Source organism: Thermobia domestica, chromosome 5 (assembly GCF_964235325.1).
Source record: "Thermobia domestica chromosome 5, izTheDome1.hap1.1, whole genome shotgun sequence".
NCBI classification, from domain to species: domain Eukaryota; kingdom Metazoa; phylum Arthropoda; class Insecta; order Zygentoma; family Lepismatidae; genus Thermobia; species Thermobia domestica.
Window position 1 is genome coordinate 112,758,297 of NC_137458.1, and position 17,265 is coordinate 112,775,561.

The window sequence follows — 17,265 nt, forward strand, 5'->3', positions numbered from 1 at the left end:
CTGGTGCGATGAATGGAGACTTAAGATCAATGCCAGTAAAACTCAAACCACAGTATTCCTACCCCCAAATAAACCTCCAAAGTTCACCGCAATCCATCTCTATTGAATCTCACCGTTAACGACACTCGTCTTCAGCTTTCTAAAACAGTCAAATACCTGGGACTTACATTGGACAGGCATCTTACTCGGAAAGCACACCTACAGGATGTCACAGCAAAACCTTACCGTCACTTAACTTACTTAAACACCTAACTGGTACAAATTGGGGTCTTCATTCCGAACTTCTGTTAAACAGTTATAAAGTATTTCTTCGCCTGGTGTTGCCCTGCCTGGATTGCAGCTCCCTCTTCCTATTATAACAAACTTAAAGTCCTAGAACGACACGCCCTTCGTATAGCCTACCGCATCAAACTTCCGAGTCCAACTCAGATTTTATACGATCGAATGCCTTTTCCTCACATCTTATTCAATCTCGAAAAGTTTCGCCTTAAATACTTTCACACACGTCTCCATTTTCATCACCCGCTCCTCCATGATATTATTAACAATTCATACCAACTTTGATCTTTTACATTCCATCACACATTCTCCTGTTTCCCTTCTTTTCACATTGTATCATTATTCTCTACCTCCCGACTACCCCAATCTTCCACTCATTCCTACTTTTCTCATCGACCATCCTCCACCTCATATCATACCGTCATATACCGCACAGTAGTCCTCTGTTACTAACAGAGCTTCCCCCTGTCTCTCATCAATGCTTGGAGCAGCCCTCAACTTACATCTGTCCTCTAACAATCTCCCTCGTGTTGTGTTGTCAAGTACACCTCATCTCAGTCATCTCATTCCTCTTTTCTACTCCATAAAGAAATATTGTCCAATCCTACAGTGTACTGTAATCAATCTATCAAACAATGCCGACACTCCCTACCTTATGGTTGCTATCGCAAAGATAGCAATATCCACCTTCTATATACTAGATATTATGAAATAAAGAGATAATAAAATAATGAAAAATCCCCTAGACCATCTCCCAGTCCTTTCCTCTCAATTACCATACTTCTCTTTCCCCATGGAAGGTGTAACCCTCGGGAGGGTAGCTAACCTCGGCTAGCAAAAAAAAAAACTTTTTTATTCACATACTAAATCAAGGAGCCTAACCTCTCTTGTGTTAGTTAATGTGCCAGCTACGATCAAGTGTTGTAATACGCATTTGGGAGCACAGCACACATACCACACTTAGAGAATTGACGGAAGTTTTCACTTTCGGAGGGCAAATTTCTTTTTGAACCTCATTCATCTTCATCCTCTTTTCTTTTTCATCTTCGTTTGGGCTTCGGCCCTAGGCTTCATCACGATGACGGAATCTGGCACCACAAAGGGTAAAGCGCTCCCTGGTCGACACATAGGACTACCACCTATAATTCCGAATAATCCAAGCACTTCGCGCGAACAAACTACATCCACTGGATCCCGCAGCCGAACTCGCCACTTTTCTTGGGAAAGTCAACCGATAGAAAGCACATCGAGAGACAGGCATCCTTCTACTGAATCCACACAATCTGCTAAACGTGTTCGATCAAGGTCCCCTATTACATCAATGGATATCGAGAGCAATCCACAGCATATAAATACGACTACCGGGGCCTATTGATCATGCCTTAACACGCTCAACTTTTGATCCTGTTTATCATTTTCTACTGGCAGATTATGACACTAAATTCACAAATTCCAAAATGATATTTCTACAAATAATGAAATACGTTCCTAGAGTACGGGATACTCTAGTCCAAATCGTTTCTACTAGGAATGGCTACATCTTGAAATCCAAAGATCCAAATTTTGGAATTACTATACGGAATAAAGCTTGCTACGAAATTTTCGGGAAAAGCGCTAAACTCACAAAATTGGCAGATAAACGCCAGAAGCAGCCTCTACCACCTCGACAACCATCTTCTCTGTCTGTTGTCATTAGAGGTGTCTCACCGGAATTCATAGATGCAGAAATAGAAGAGGAACTAGCGCAAGAAGGGATATCAGTCGATAAATGTCTTCGGATTCGAAATAATAATGGTCCTACATACATGGTCCGCCTTCTTTGTAAGCGTCAGGATACTATTGACTACATACCACAATATGGTGCGCCGATATATAAGAAAATCCACAGAGTTGAACCATCCAAAACTCAAGGACCATTACCAATTCGATGGGGAAAATGTCAGGTTTACAATGACCATACTACCGCTAACTGTACAAATCCTTCTAAATGCGAGTACTGCTCAGGGCTGCACAAAACCAAAGCGTGTCCCAATCTCCAAGGACCGCCGAAATGCAATACTTGCAGTGGGCTTCATCCTACGTACAGTTATCGCTGCAAAGCCAAACCTGCTCCAACTCCAGAGCATCCAGAACTAACGGTACCACTAAAAACGGTCGATAAAGCAACACAACCGACAGAAACCATATTACCTCAGCTAACCGTCGAAGATCTCCGTTATATCAGTTTGGTGTTACAAAATATATTTCTTTTTCAGCGAGCTCATATCTTACATCATTTAATTTCTGACGCAAAATCCATTTTTCACATCAATCTCCACGCAAAGTATTCCAACTATTATGTTCATTTTCACATTGGACCTCTGGAAACTGTTTAAAGCCGTACACATGTTACTCTACACCATGGGAATTACTTTCCTATTCGTCAATATTCGATCATTTTTACAACATAAGTTGTTGTTCGACACATTATTATATGAGGAACATATTAATGTATGTGCACTTACCGAAACCACTTTAAGACCGAACATGTTAGCCCATATTTCTGGTTACCAAATACAGCGCCACGATTATCACGATCATATGGCACGTGCTCAAGGCGGAGTTGCAATAGGTTATTCTCCCAAATATCCAGTAACAGCATACACTCTTCAAGTTTTTGCAGATCTCCCCGAATACTTACTTTACTCTATATACTTTCCATCATTACTAGTTAATTTTAGCACAATCTATATTCAACCACGTCAACCCATATCATTACAGTATTTTGAATATATAGCCAATAACTTTCGCAATATTATCATCATGGCGGATATTAATATCCATAGTCGTAATGCTCGAGAAAAGACAAATTTTCAACAGTTCTTAACTGACAATCTTCAGCTGCATCTTCATGTCCTTCCTACTCATACGAGACCAATCAGTCAGACTACACCATATGTCGTAATTACATCTATAAATCTTATTAACGACTGCCAGCTTGAAGTTCCATCGGAAGCGATCATCATCCAGTTAAATTAACATTAACTCGAGGACAACCGCCACGACGGGTAATTGCACCGTCACGTCTTCCTAGATTTGACAAAGCGAATTGGCCTCATTGTCGGCAAGACATCGAACACTCTCTTTCAAGTGTATCAGCTCCAGCTACAGAGCCTGAGTTGGCTTCGTGCCTTACTACTGTCACTGAGGCTATACGAACCAGTGCTCAACATTCCTACTGTTCAAGTGACTCTCCACAAGCCAAAATTACCACCGACGTATGTCACTCTAATACATAAGGCTCGTTAACATCTCCGTGAATACCATCGATCAGAAAATATCTATCTATCTTCATCAACATCGCCAATGGCAACGAGCGGTTCGTAATTATCTTGCTACATATAAACGTCGCAGTTACTTGTAATGTAATACCTTATCTGAGGAAGCACACCCATCACGCCATTGGAAGAGGTTTAATCAACTAATTGGTAAGAATACAACAACTTAACCTCTAATTGGAGATAGCACTCCCCTCTTCTCAGACCAAAAGAAAGCTAACGCTTTTGCTAGTGAGCTACAGTTTTTACTCTAACAGCTGCCTCTGAGATCTCTGAACGGACAGACACCTCTTGCATTCCTGCTTTACAACCGTCTGCAGATCATGTCATTGATCTGGAACATCCACTCACCGCACCCATTACTATAGAACTCCACATTGCTCTCAAACGGAAAAAGAATACAGCCCCTGGGGTTGATAACATATGTTATCGACATATTAAAGAAGTCCCACAATCACTTCTACTACTACTGGTGGCGATACACAACTTCATTTTCAGAACTGGTTTCTATCCTCCAGATTGGAAAGTATCAAAAATGTGCATGTTCCATAAACCGAACAAGCCTGTACATTGTGTTTCCTCTTACAGACCAATTCAACTAACATCAGTATTCAGTAAAATATTTGAGAAAATTCTCGTCTACCGTCTTCATAAATATCTTGAGACAACTTCTCTACTACCCATCCAGCAAGCAAGATTTTGGCCTAACTTCTCCATCAATGACCAGTTACTTCGTCTCAGCACCATAATCACTAACCAGTATAATAAAGTCTTCCCTTCTTGCCTCATTCTTATGGATTTAGAAAAGGCTTTTGATAAAGTTTGGCATTACGGCTTAATTAAAAAGTTACAATCATTTAAGTTTCCGCTTTGCTATATGAGGATAGTATATTCTTTACTTACAAATCGTATTGCTTCCGTTACAGTCGGTAATGCTTTGTCTTGGCCTCTCCGCTTACTGGAATTCCTCAGGGTTCGGCTCTCAGCCCTTTATTATATATCCTATAATCTTCTTCTTCTGACATCCCTGCAGTTCCACGCAATGTTTTTAGTTTTCAATATTCCGACGACACAGCTTTTCTTGCTCTTGGTAAAACTATCCAACAACTTAACACTCTTTTCAAAAAAAAAAAAAAAAAAAACTCGATAATTACATCAAGTGGTGCAAGAGATGGCATTTAACTATTAATACAGAAAAGACGCAAGCAATCGTATCTTTATCTTCAAAAAGACGTTCCAGAGTTAACAGAAATCCAAATCTCTTGCAAGTAACTGTTGATGGGTACCGTATACGCCCTATCCGTACTGCTACCTACTTAGGCGTGGTCTTCGATTCAAAGCTCACATGGAGTGCTCACCTGAAAAAGCTAACAGCTAAGGTTAACATTCGGTTAAATCTATTGCGTCGTCTCACAGGCACGACTTGGGGTCTGAAAGCTGACGTGATACTTCACACCTATAAGGCATTCCTCCGTCTCATCCTCACTTTCGGACACACCGCCTGGAGCAATGCTTCGGCATCATATTACGAAAAACTCTGCATATTGGAGCGACATGCTATTCGGTTGGCTTATCGCATTAAGCTTCCTTACCCTACATAGCTTACATATGAGTATATCGACTTCTCAAAAATCACGAAACACCTCGCAGAACTACGACTAAGGTATATAACATCAGTAGTAATGGCCTTACCTGATCTCACTTTGGACTCTGACCCCGACTTTTGTGACGTCATAGGTCAACGGTCAATGACCTTGGCCCGGGGTCAATGACCGAGGGGTACTTAGGACCACCCCTTTAGATTTTGGCAGGGGTACCTAGGAGCACCCCCTTAAATTTTGGAAATTGCGAAATCTAAAAATTGGGTATGGTAGCCTAGGACCATAGTATGTACCTCTATCAGTATTGGGGGTCTATGTCGTTCCCCCCTTAGGTAAAAAATTGCCAAAAATTCAAATTTCGGTGGTTTGACCTAATTTATCCCCTTTGATGAGGTGTTATTACTCTATATGGTTATATGAACGTATACAGGGGTCCATTACCTTTCATAAGACATGGGTATATTAATGGACCCCTTGAAATTTTTGGGAGGGGTACCTTGGCCAACCCCTTCAATTTTGGAAATTGCACAATGTAGACATTTGGTATCATAGTATAGAACCCTAGTATGTATCACTATAAATTTGGGTGGTCCACCTCGTTCCCTTTCATGGGTACAAAATTGCCAAAAATTTATATTTCGGAGGTTTTTGGACAATTTATCCCCTTGGATGAGGTCCTATTACCTTATATGGTTATATGGTCATGTATAGGGGTCCATTCCCTATCGTAAGACATACGTACAATTGTGCACTCCTTAAAAATTTTTGGGAGGGGTACCTTGTCCCACCCCTTAAATATTGGAAATTGCCAAATTTAAACATTTGGTAACATAGTACTGGACCCTAATATATATTACTATAAATTTGGGTGGTCCATCTCGTTCCTTTTTAGGGGTACAAAATTGCCAAAATATAAACGTAAGCAATACGTAGTACCACGTGTTTGGTTTTGATCTAAGTTATCCCCTTTGATGATGTCCTATTACGTTATATGGTCATGTATAGGGGTCCATTTCCTATCATAAGACATGGGTATATTGATGCACCCTTTTTAAAATTTGGCAGGGGCCCACCCCTTCAATTTCGGAAATTGTCCAATTTAAGCATAGTACAGGAATGAATATGTATCATGATAAATTTCGGTGGTCCTATTGCCAAATTTTTAGTACAACCACGTGCTCGGTTATTGACTCAATTTATCCTCTTTGATAAGGCTATAAGGTATGAACGGGTATCCCCTTTCAATTTGATAGGACCCTTAGGGTGTCAAATGCTAGTACGGTCACGTGATCGATGATTTGGTTTTGATGCGTGATTCTTTGATAGGGTCCCTGGTCAATGTTCTCTAGGAATTAGGTGGAAACTTTGAACAAGATTCATGGCATTTAAAACTTTTTTCAACTTTGAAACGAAAAAAAAATCAAACCAAAATTTAAAACAAAAAATTGAAACGAAAACTTTTAAACAAAAATATTCAAACTAAAAAATTTCAAAACAAAAATTTGAAACGAAAAAATTTTCAAATAAAATTTCAAACGAAAAATTTTCAAACAAAATTTTGAAACGAAAAAATTTGAAAACAAAATATTTAAAACAAAAACTTTCAAACAAAAATTTCAAAGTAAAGGATTTTCAAAACAAAGTTTGAAACAAGATTTTTGAAATGAAAAATTTTTCAAACAAAATTTGAAGCAAAATTTTCAAACGAAAAATTTAAAACAAAATTTTGAAACAAAAATTTTCAAACAAAATTTTGAAACAAAGAATTTGAAAACAAATTTCAAACAAAAAAATCAAATAGAATTTAAAATCAGTGATCAACTTTCACGGTTAATCGTCAAACTTTATCCGTTTTTTAAAGATTCGATTAAAAAATAAACGATTTTCAACTATTCGGTAAACAGATAAACGGTTTTTCCGTTTCTCGCCAACATTTACCAGTGAGTGCAAGAATTTACAAACTAAAACAAAAAATTTGAAGTCACTTTAAATACGCATCATATTTGAAACAACGTGTTAGTGTTCATCATGGGTACACAGTGGAAACATCCATTTACCTGTATTCTCGCAGAACCTAGTGGGTGTGGAAAAACGTATTTTGTGAAGCGATTACTGTCACATCTCCCAACGATGATCAATGCGAAATTTCGTAAGATATACTGGTATTATGCGGAATGGCAAGACGTGTATGCAACAATGCCGGTTCCAGTAGAATTTCACGAAGGACTTCCACGAATGAAAGATTTTCAGCCTCAAGATGGACCACATTTGATTATTATTGATGACCATATGCGAGAAGTGAATAGTGATATTATTGATATGTTCACGAAAGGATCACATCATCGAAATATTAGTGTGATTTTTATAACACAAAATGTATTTCATCAAAGTAAAGCAAATAGAAATATGAGTTTAAATTGTTCGTATTTGGTGTTATTTAAAAATCCACGTGACAAGTCACAAATCAAGCATATGATTTATCAAATCATACCTGAGCATCCACTGTTTCTAGAAGAAAGTTATGCAGACGCAACAAGAATTCCACCTGGCTATTTACTGATGGGTCTTAAACAATATACACCCGATGAAGTGCGATTTCGTACAAATATTTTTCCCGACGATTTCCATCATTACGTTTACATACCGACAAAACATGTTTAAATTATTGTGCATGTGAAAAGGATGACTTAGTCTGTCACGATGTCTCCTATAGTGAAACACGCTGATCTGCTACGTGCTCTGCACAAAGCTAAACCAAGATTGCGTAAAGCTATTATTGCCAATCCAGACGCTTCATTAATTCATAGTATTTGTGAATGTTGTTATAATGTCTTAAAAGGCAATCTTCCACTGACAAGTGCGCAGAAGGCAAGATTAAAGCGTTACAAGAACACGCTCCGCTATCTTGGGGACAATAAAAGTCATTGGATAAAAAGAAGAAACATTTAGCCGTACAACAAGGAGGATTCTTACCTGCATTGTTGCACCTATTGTAGGAAGTGTGTTATCCAGTATTTTGTTTAAACAATAAACATCATGGAACATAGCAAGAAGATGGTTTTAGTACCACCAGAAATGCTTCAACGAATGCATGCATCATCATTCCGTGTGAGTGAAAATCGAGAATCTAATCTCGATCGTGAAATGCAATCTATATTGAATACATCGTATCCAAGTGATGAAGAAAAATGGAATCGGTACAATAGAATATTACAGAAATATCTTTACGTTATACCTAAACGAGAAGAACCAATACCACCTACAATTACATCAATGAAACCTGATGGTGACGTTCCGAATGTTGATGATAGCAAGAAGCAATAAATTTTAGCCGCAATGCTACAAATGTATCGTAAGAAAGCCGAACTACTATTCCGGCGTTTAAAACAAGATGACGCAAATACGTGGGATCATAAAGGAACAGTGTACATTAACAATGATAAACTATATGGATCCAATATTGTAGATTTAATTTGTGATGTGACTCGACCGAGGAAACATTCTAATCCTCAAGGCTGGGAATTGTTTTGCAACTACCTTGCATCGTCAAACACACCTCAAGAATTGATTGGTAATCCACGAAGATTAAACTATATTGTTAAGCCTAATAGTACAACAGCTGAAGGATCTGCACCACCAAAACCTGCACCTGAATTTTCTTCCGTCAATAATTGGTAGTTGTTCTTAGAATTGGGTGGTATCTCATTTCTTGGGTAAATCATTGTCAAATATTAGTATGATTACGTGGTCAGTTATTGACCTATGATGGGATTAAGAGTCCAGGCCATTGGTACATTGAAACTTTGTAGGATAATTTGAGGATTGTCAAAATGAAATTACGTCATTAGTTTTGATTATTTCCGCCTATGGACCAAATATAAACGTAAGCAATACAATGTACCACGTGATTGACGTTGATGAGGTAGTGTACAGGGATTCATTTCCTTTGTTGTGGTACTTCTTAAGTTTGAGTACACACTTCTAGAAAACAGTTGGTTTTGCTAATGTAAACAATTGACGGACATTATTGACCTTATTGAACATATAATGATATGGTTAACTTTAAGGCAGGTATATCGAGAGGTATTCTTTAAATTTCGGAATTAAACAGAATTTTAACATAAGGATCGAAATTTGAAACAATACTTTGAACTTTAGTTATAGCTCATAGACTAAGATCGTTGGTGATGGTTGATTTGCCCTTGAGCTTTAGAAATCTGATAGCTAACCTTATTGAATTTCATGACTCAGTCTAAAGGCAATACATGCTACAACACAGAAATTTAGCCACAAGATGATGTAATCTGACACTGGCAAAGTTATTGTTGATGCAATTTGATTGGATGATCACTATCTTTCACGCAATCTGATTGGTTGATGATTTTCAAATCTTTGCTGCATTAAGTTTTAAATTTTGTTTAACATTTATCGATTATTGTTTAAAAATTTTGGTTTGAGCATTTTTGTTCAACATTTTGCACTCTCTGATAAATATGATCAAAAATCGTTTATTTGTTAATCGAATAGTTAAAAACCGGATAAAGTTTGATGGTTACCGTGAAACGTAAAATTATTTGTTTGAAAATTTTTGTTTGGAATTTCTTATGAAAATTTTTTCGTTTCAAAATTTTGAAATTTTTTTTGTTTCAAACTTTTTCGTTTCAAAATTTTTGATTTTTAAAAAAATTTTCGTTTCCAAATTTTTAGTTTAAAAAATTTTGTTCGAATTTTTTTGTTTAAAAATTTGTTTCAAAATTTTTGGAGAAATTTGGTTTCAAATTTTTAAGTTTGTGCACGCATTGGTAAAGAACCGTTTCGTGGCTGTTTAGAACAAAACCATCTGGCAACATTGCTCATCATGATGCAATAGTACACGTCAGAACATGGTAATTGAACGTCATTAGTTTTGCATCATCGTTCGAAAAAAATGAAATGAAATTTTGAGTTTTACGTCCACGGTTATGCCGGTTAGGCTAAAGGAGACGGTGATAATGAGTAATGAATGAAATGGTGGAATGAAGAAAGTGGGATGAAACGGGAGAACCCCGAGAAAACCCACGCACACAGTGTTTGTCCACCACAAAGTTCACTTGGCGGGAGCAGGGTTTGAACCCGAGACCCCTAGCACCAGAGGTAACATCATCGTTCGAGTTAGTATTCATGATAACGTCATCATGTCTACTTGTCTGCAGTTTCTAAACTCAGGTGATGTGATAAAATCATTTACCGATTTACAACAGAATATATCTTATAGAATCTTAGCTAGCCAAATGGTCCCTACAAATTTGGATTAAGAATCGTAGTGAAGCTTGAAAGGGTGCAATAGGAGGGAAGAAAAAAATTCGGAACCTCGAACCTACGTAAATCAACATGTATTTTTTTCGATAGATTGTGGTATACGCTAATATCGACAGGGTTGACCACGCTCCTAATTCTCACAAACATATCAGCTATACCTCGTTGGAACGCTTATGGAACAGACATTCCAACAAGGTCACTTCCATGTCCCTCGGGCCAAACTAGTAAAAGAAGAAAACGAAAGTCAAAATTTTAGGTGCAAAATCAAATTTTTCGAAATTTGTTAGACTATGGCAACGCTGTTATTTGTCGTACGCAAGAAAAAAATCTCATATTTACGGAGGCATTGGGAACAATGATATAAAAAAATGATTGGTGTAGTTGCAACAGGAGTGAAGAAAAAAATTCGGAACCTCGAACCTACGTGAATCATCCGGTATTTTTTTGATAGATTGTGGTATACGCTAATATCGGCAGGGTTGGCCACGCTCCTAATTGGTACAAAAATATCAGCTATACCTCGTTGGAAAGCTTATGTTACAAACATTCCAACAAGGTGACATTCGTGTCTGTCGAGCCAAACTAGTAAAAGAAAAAAGACGAAAATGAAAATTTTGGGTGGGGGAAAATCAAGTTTTCCGAAATTTGTCGGACTATGGCAACGCTGTTGTTTGTCGTATGCAAAAATTCTCACATTTACGTCAGACATTGGGAACAATGATATAAAAATGAAGGGTGTAGGTGCATTGGAATGGAGGGAAAAATTCGGAGCACCGATTCTACGTGGATCATCCTCCTTTTTGAAAGATTAACGTTGGGAGGCCTGGTGATGCCCCTGTCATAGGCATGCAAACCATACTTTATTGGAAATCGTCTGGGACAGATATTGCAAAATTTTAACTTTCTAGGAAAAAACGACCAAATTCAAAACTTTTGAAAAAATCCGTTTTTGAACTTTGTCGGACTATGGCAACACTGTTATTTGTTCAATGTGAAAAAAATCTCACATTTACCACCGTTATTGTGAACAATTGTGCAAAAAATAAACCGTGTAAGTGCAGTAGGAATGCAGAAAAATAAACTCTTACTAACGGCAGAGAATAAACTCGCATTGGTTCACCTAACATTGTTCGTCGAAAGATCATTGCTTTTCTTTTCTTTTGCTTCGGGAGGAAGATTTTTTCTTAAACTAAATAACTTGTCAAAGGAGGGAGTTGAAAGAAATATATTGCATATTTACGACCCTTAGGTTCAACTGATAGCTACAGCTGACCTTGGCCAGGCTAAAAATAGAACGGTGCGTTCTGAGGTGATAACTGTTTTCCTTTTGCTCTCTCTCTCTCTCTCTCTCTCTCTCTGTGTGTCTCTGTTTGTGCAGAGGCGTGCTTATGATATAGGACGTATGGCTTTCAATTTTTCCAAACACCAATGCAGCACTCATCTTATATATTCCCCGTTGTAGTTGGAAATTAGCTTTTGTCTTGATGGGTCTGGAATCTATTTCCTAGACCAGCGGTCTTGCGTGAAGTAGATTATGTCTCGTTTCGAGTGTAAAATTCTGTTTCTTTTGAAAATAGTGGACGCAGAATTGCTATTGGTATAATTGTGCAGTGGCGTATCGCGTACCTAGCATCAAGGTGTATTTTCCATTTCCTTTTTTGTTGTTGTTGGTGGTGGTGGTGGTCGTGGAAATTGCAATTCAAGATGGCTCTAAATATCTCTCCGAAGAAGATATTGCGGACATGTTGGAAGGCGAGGGCACGGACATTGAGAATGAGGGGGGCTATGTGCCAGTAAGGGGGACAAACAATGAGGTTGAGGTTGGTGATGACCAGGAAGAGGATGATGAGTTTGAGTCAGAGGAACCGCTTTCCTCCACCAGTCGTGCCTCGGACTGGCGGAAGGCAGTGGGAAATCTGTCGGGAAGAGCGCCAACTATTGCACCTTTCGTTGGCGCCGTTGGATTGTCTGCCCGGCGTATGACAGATAATTATAGTTCTCTTGGGATTTTCCTACTGTTTCTTACGAACCAGGTCGTAGAACTTGTGGTGCAGGAGACAAACCGATATTATATAGCCTTCTGCGACAGGTCTAATGTCGGTAACAATGCACGTCAAAATCCCGTTACCGTTTCGGAGATTTACCCCTTTATAGTTGTTATAATTCACATGGAACACCTAGTGAGACCTTCTTTCAAACATTACTGGTCAACTAACAAGCTATATCACATGCCATGGTTTGGGCAAATCATGACGCGTGATAGATTTCTACACATTCTCCGTTTTCTTCATTTCGAAGACAATCAAAATGCTCCAGATCCCAACACCCCACACCTACACAAGCTGTGGAAGTTCCGGAAGATCTTTGAATTGTTCAATACTTCATTCAAAAAGGTGTTCCATCCAACTGAACACCTTTCACTCGATGAAGTTATTGTGCCATTCAAAGTTCGTGTTGGCTTCAAACAGTATATTCCGAAAAAACAAAAGTTTTGGAATAAAATATTCGAAATATGTTGTGACAACGGATATACTTGTAATATGCTTGTTTATTTAGGGAAGATGCTTGACTTGGACACTTCTAATAGGACAGTGACTGAAGCCATAGTACACAAACTAGTGGGGGAATTACGGGAGCGGGTCATAAGCTCTATATGGACAGCTTCTTCTGTTCTCCCAGACTGTTTTGTGTACTCAAGGCTTCCAGAAACTTTTTATGCTGCGGTACTATTAGACCTAAACGTAAAGATATGCCACGTGATCTTTGTTCAAGAAAATGAAGAAAGGTGAACAGGATGTGTATGTCAAGGATGACTTGACTGCAATCCGCTGGAAGGACAAACGAGTTGTTTACGTGCTTTCCAATATGCATCCTGCACCACCAGGAGGCACTTTCCTAACGCAAGATGGAGATGCTCGTAAGCCTGATATAGTGGAGGACTATAACAAGCATATGGGATATGTTGATCTGGCAGATAGGATGGCCAGTTCGTACTCAACAGCACGAAAAACCAAGTGGACGACGAAGTTGTTTTTCCACCTTCTCAATGTGGCAATGGTCAACGCTTTTACGGTCGAACGGGCCATCTTCAAGTTTGGAATTTCGGGAGCATGTTATAAACGGTTTGATAGGGATGGCCAGGGACGCGATACCTACTCGCGCATTTGTGCCTGGGCGTGGTGCAGTACCCACTTACAACCCATCGAGAGATATCTTACAGCATATTCCAGATACGATATCGAGTAGAAGGTGCAGGGAGTGTTCGTCTCGTGGAATTCGCAAACAGGTCTCGATAGTTTGTAGTGGTTGCGGCGTTGCACTCTGCATCCCCGGCTGTTGCCGCAGTTACCATGAGAAATGATAGTGGTGAGTACACTGCATGTTTCTTCCATGTAGCTTCATTTTTAATATTATTGTTTACAATGTCTGGCGTAAATGTGGGATTTTTTGTGTGCGATAAATAACAGCGTTGCCATAGACCGATAAAGTTTGAAAAAACTCTTTTTTTCTTTTATAAAAAAAGCTTTCGTCTTCTTTTATTAGTTTGGTCCGAGGGACGCGAAAGTTATCTTGTTGGAATGTGTGTTCTACAAGCTCTCCAACGAGGTATAGCTGATGTTTTTGACAATTAGGAGCGTGGCCAAGTCTGTCAATGTTAGCTTATACCACAATCTCTCGAAAACACAGGATGATTCACGTAGGGTCGGCGTTCCGAATTTTTTTTCACTCCTATTCCACCTAAACCTTTCATTTTTCTACATCATTGTTCCCAATATCTGGCGTAAATGTGAGATTTTTTTTTTTTTGCATACGACAAACAGCAGCATTGCCATAGTCTGACAAATTTCGAAAAACTTGATTTTCCCCCCAAAATTTTCATTTTCGTCTTCTTTTTCTTTTACTAGTTTCGCCCAAGAGACACGAAAGTTACCTTGTTGGAATGTGTGTGTTATAAGGTTTCAAACAAGGTATTACTTGTATGTCTGTGGCAATTAGGGGAATCACCAGTTTTGCCAATGTCAGCGTATACCACAATCTATCGAAAAAAAAAATACAGGATGATTGACGTAAGTTCGGTGTTCAGAATTTTTTCCTCCATTCCTATTAAACCTACATCCTTCATTTTTTTGTATCATTGTCTCCAGTGTCTGGCGTAAATGTGAGATTTTTTTTTCCTTCTGTGCGATAAATAACAGCGTTGCCACAGTCTGACAAAATCTGAAGAAACTTTTTTTTTTTTTAAATGACTCGCCTTCTTCTTTTACTGGTTTAGCCCGAGACACACAAAAGTTACATTGTTGGAATGGCTGGTCTATAAGGTTTTCAACGAGGTATGGTTTGTGTGTCTGTGATAATTAGGAATGTCGCTAGGGCTGTCAACGTTAGAGTACATTACAGTGGATATTGAATAATATACAGGATGTGTCACGCAGGTTCGGGGTTCCGAATTTCTTTTTCCATTCGTATTGAACCGACGGGTTTGACTTTTGTGCATCATTGTCGCAAATATCTGTCGTAAATGTGATTTTTTTTCTTGCGTACGATGAATAACAATTTTGCGAGAGTTCCTCAAATTTGAAATTTTTTTTGTCTTTATAGGAAAATATACAATAAGAAAAAGGGTAAATTCATTACCCCTCCTATTCACCCCTCTCAAGCCCAAAAATCATGGACTGGGTATGGCTAGTTAGTATGTTCATTTGTCTGTATGGATGCCATTTTTTTTATCCTTGTAGCTCCATCACGGGGGGTACCTCCCCCCAAATTATGGAGGGAGGGAGGGAAAACTATAAACACCCAACTTCGCCCCCTCCCCCTTCAAGGCGGGACCCATTACATGAATGATATACACAGGATTAGAAAGTTCCATCCTTTCTGAAGAGATACATACCAAAATCATATCTCTAGGTTAATTAGGAGCTGAGGTAGAGAGGTTTGAATTGCTGGAGGATTAGAAAGTTCCATCCTTTCTGAAGAGATACATACCAAAATCATATCTCTAGGTTAATTAGAAGCTGAGCTAGAGAGGTTTGAATTGCTGGAGGATTAGAAAGTTCCATCCTTTCTGAAGAGATACATACCAAAATCATATCTCTAGGTTAATTAGGAGCTGAGCTAGAGAGGTTTGAATTGCTGAAGGATTAGAAAGTTCCATCCTTTCTGAAGAGATACATACCAAAATCATATCTCTAGGTTAATTAGGAGCTGAGCTAGAGAGGTTTGAATTGCTGGAGGATTAGAAAGTTCCATCCTTTCTGAAGAGATACATACCAAAATCATATCTCTAGGTTAATTAGAAGCTGAGCTAGAGAGGTTTGAATTGCTGGAGGATTAGAAAGTTCCATCCTTTCTGAAGAGATACATACCAAAATCATATCTCTAGGTTAATTAGGAGCTGAGCTTGAGAGGTTTGAATTGCTGGCTCAAGGGTTGAGCCGTTCGTCCTGAAAAGGTTAATAGCCCATACACTACTGTTTTCTTCCCAAGTGGTTCGGATTCCACGTTAATCAGTAGGTCCACGTCTCATATAGCCTCGCTGCTGAAAGGGACGTTAAACTCAAAATCAACCAATCAATCAACTACTGTTTTCTTCCAGCTTGTTTAAGGGTTTGATTTATGAAAACTCATATATTTACTTTGTCCGTGTCTGCACGTCCGGGAGACAAAAAGAATCTCGGGAACTACCTGATGGATCACCATTAATTTTGGTCACGATGAAGAGGGTCCAAAGTTAGATATGGAGTTCGTGGATGGAGGTGATATTCAGACCAGAAGTAGTACAAATCAACCAGTTCCGATTTTAACGCTGACCACTAAAGAGCAAAAACTGTAAAAATAGCAAGAAGCGATTTCCTGCAACCAATCAAATGTCCTAAGAATACGTTTAATATTCATTCTTAGCTTTATACTAAAACTGGAAATAATAGAAATCCACTATAACTTCCGGTTTCTATATAGATCAGAAATGATAAGAGAGAATGAGAAGGTCTATGAAATTGATTAAGAGTTCTTAGAGCAGGTATTGTTTCTGAACTCTCCACTCAAACCGGAATTGGAAAAATCGATTCCTCCGTTTTACTGATGACTTCTATAGAGTAAAAACTGTAATAGAAAGCGAGAAGCAGTCTTCTACAATCTATTAAGCATCCCGAGAATAAAATCCCATCTCCGCTCTGATATCTCTACCAAAGCCGAAAGTTACAGAAATTTACTAGGCTATTAGTTCGGTTTGAATATTGAGAAATATGACGCCATACAAACCAAACTCCTTTACATGGCGTACATGTTACTCTATTATAATAAAGAATTGTCTTTTTTTATCTTTCTAGACAAACCAAATACGCAGTTTGCCAATTTTATCTTGACAGTCTCATTTGGTTACCTATTATTGGATCTCTTATGGTTAATGTACCACGAAAAACAAAGAATTACAATGTTGCTACACCATACTATTAGTATCATTGTGTTGGCACAAAGTTTACGAAGCAACACTGTCGGTAACGTAATCACCGCAAGTATTGGTGTCCTAGAAAAAACTACTCCATTGTTAGAATTAAGATGGTTTTTAAGACATTATGGTAAGGGTGATAGTCTCATCCATAGGCAAGTGGAATGGATGTATGTGATTGGATTTATTTTTACCAGGTTTGTTTGTGGCACCTACTTTCTTTATCTGCTAGCTACAACTGAAGCGAACATATACTGTCAAGTTCTTGGTATGACAATGTACATTCTATCTTGGGTAATATTCTTTCAAATTTCAAGATATA

At 38.4% G+C, this 17,265-nt stretch overlaps 1 long non-coding RNA gene across 1 annotated transcript in view; it reads left to right on the forward strand.

The window, feature by feature from the left end:
• LOC145686034 (uncharacterized) overlaps positions 1-16,960 on the forward strand; it is a 42,652-nt gene extending 25,692 nt beyond the window's left edge. The window contains exon 3 of the long non-coding RNA XR_014131510.1: positions 16,825-16,960. This is a non-coding gene — a long non-coding RNA (uncharacterized LOC145686034). The remainder of the gene's footprint in view (positions 1-16,824) is intronic.
• Positions 16,961-17,265: the final 305 nt, after the last annotated feature.